Source organism: Mandrillus leucophaeus, unplaced genomic scaffold (assembly GCF_000951045.1).
Source record: "Mandrillus leucophaeus isolate KB7577 unplaced genomic scaffold, Mleu.le_1.0 Scaffold27, whole genome shotgun sequence".
Taxonomy (NCBI): Eukaryota; Metazoa; Chordata; class Mammalia; order Primates; family Cercopithecidae; genus Mandrillus; species Mandrillus leucophaeus.
Genome location: NW_012102809.1, coordinates 56,787 through 59,477, shown reverse-complemented (window position 1 = coordinate 59,477; position 2,691 = coordinate 56,787).

Below are 2,691 nucleotides of genomic sequence, written 5' to 3'. Positions count from 1 at the left end.
GGCTCTGTGACCTCCAGCCCATATCTCAGCAATCTCAGGAGCAGACGGTAGGGATGCTCCATCCCTACCCCTAGGCTTGGCGCTGTCTCAGTGGCTGCCCCTCTTTAGGAAAGAATATCATTGTCCATTCCTTGTTTCATTTGATCAAAAAAACACGTATCATCCACCACATCCCAGGCAGTAGGTGCTGGGGATACAGGGGTCAGACCTTGCCCTCAGTGGCCTAGTCAAGAACAGATGCCCTAACTTAACGAGAATGCCCTTGGCCCTGTCTAGGTGCAGATCAGATCTCTTCTGGTCTCACCGAGGCAAGGGCTAGCCCTCCATCCTTTCCCACGAAGCATTCCCAGCCTGTGTTTCTCCCTGTGTCCAGACTGCCGTCATCTGCATAGGCAGCCAGGCAAAGGCTCTGGTCCTAAGGGAGAGTCAGTCTCCACCTGTGTGCATGGGCTCTGGACCAGACAGCAGCTCAGGGAACACTGTCAGCTGTGAGCCTATCTCATTAGAATTGCCGTGTGGCTTTCGTATGTTTAGAAGGACACCGTGGTTCCAGAATTGTTTTCTGCTCTTTTCTGAAACGTATAAATAGTGCAGTTGTATTATAGAGGTCAACGACTCTTATGTGCTGATCTGAAAACAAAACCATTACTTCTATTATTATATCTAAGAGAAAATCATGGAGAATTCCAAGTACCTAGCTTATAAGTTACATATAGAATGCCACATATTAGGAAATTGGGTAATGTTTGAAGTGTACTATATTGTAATGACATAGGATCCAGGAAGGTATAGGATCAGATATGTGACTAGTTCATAGTTCATTGCCTTAGACTGTTCAGTCTTTTGAGTTTTGTTTTTTCGTTTGTTTGTTTTTGAAATAGTCTTGCTCTGTCACCCAGGCTGAAGTGCAGTGGCACAATCTTGGCTCCCTGCTGCAACCTCCGCCTCCTGGGTTCAAGCAATTCTCCTGTCTCAGCCTCCTGAGTAGCTGGGATTACAGGTACACACCACCATGCCCGGCTAATTTTTTGTATTTTTAGTAGAGACGGGGTTTTACCACATTGGCCAGGCTGGTCTTGAACTTCTGACCTCGGGTGATCCACCTGCCTCGGCCTCCCAAAGTGCTGGGATTACAGATGTGAGCCACCACGCCCGGCCACCTTTTGAGTTCTTATGCCCAATCTTTAAAAATAGTTTTTATGTAGGTCCTCACTTTCAGCTGCCTCTTTTCTTCCCTTAAATTCAGCGTTTGCATCTCTAGCAGCCTTCTTTTGAAATTATCTTCCATTGGTGTTTGGCTAGTCAGCAGGAATCTCAGGCTTGTTAGAACTGTGCACACAGTAAATAGACACTGAGTGAAGGCAGGACTTGATGAGGAGCAGTGCCCACACTTTGTTGCATCAAGTTTTCTTTTTTTGTGTGTGTGAGACAGAGTCTTGCTCTGTCACCAGGCTGGAGCGCAGTGGCAGGATCTCGATTCACTGCAACATCTGCCTCCCGGATTCAAGCAATTCTGCCTCAGCCTCCTGAGTAGCTGGGACTACAGGCACGCGCCACCACACCCAGATAACTTTTGTATTTTTAGTAGAGGCGGAGTTTCACCTCGTGATCCACCCGCCTTGGCCTCCCAAAGTGCTGGGATTACAGGCGTGAGCCACCCCCAGGCCCTGCTGCAGCTGTTTCTATTCAGAGCTCTTTTATTGTTTACTCCTGAATTTGTAACTGAGTTTCAAATAGTTGAAATTGCCACTTACATCCTCCCTGAAGTGTTCTTTTTTTTGTAGGCCGTTCCAATTCATTATATTAACAATTTCTGACATGTTTGTGAGTTCTGTGTGATACCATCACCTTTTCCATGTTTTGAACTTCCCCCTTTCTAGACAGATGAGCTTCTGGATGCGCTCCACCTGGAAGCAGAGGCTGCGGCCCCTCCTCCTGGGCTAGGGCTCACTTCACCTCCTGACTGTGTTCTGCCTGTGTTCTCATCCAGTCCCACCCTCTTTTCTTTTGTCCAAATAGTAAACTCCCTTTAAGCAAGAATTCATGGTGTCTGCACATTCATCCCTCAAAAAACTTTTATTGAGTTGAACTAAAGCCAGGCATGTCTTCAGTGTTTATGGCTGATAATGCAGGATCCTTCAATGCTGGAAATACCCAGATGATAATGAGACTTCTGTATGGTCTCAACTTTCTTTCTTTTTTCGTTTCTGTTTTTGAGAGAGTTTTGCTCTTGTTGCCCAGGCTGGAGTGCAATAGTGCGATCTTGGCTCACTACAAACTCCACCTCCCCGGTTCAAGTGATTCTCCTGCTTCAGCCTCCTGAGTAGCTGAGATTACAGGTGCCTGTCACCATGCGTGGCTAAGTTTTGTATCTTTAGTAGAGACAGGGTTTCACCATGTTGGCCAGGCTGGTCTTAAATTCCTGACCTCAGGTGATCCACCCGCCTTGGCCTCTCAAAGTGCTGGGATTACAAGCATGAGCCAGTGCACCTGGCCTTCGACTTTCTAAAAAGCTCAAGAGGAGCCATGTCTCATTTACCATGAAATGACCCTACAGCTTACTCTCTTTGGCTTTGATTCTTTATACATATTTCTCCATGTGAGAAAAAAAGCAAACCAGCTATGGAAGGGGACAGGCCCACAGGCTCTTTTGTGAGGGAGAAGGCTGCTCGCGAGGCCTCTGGGGTAAAG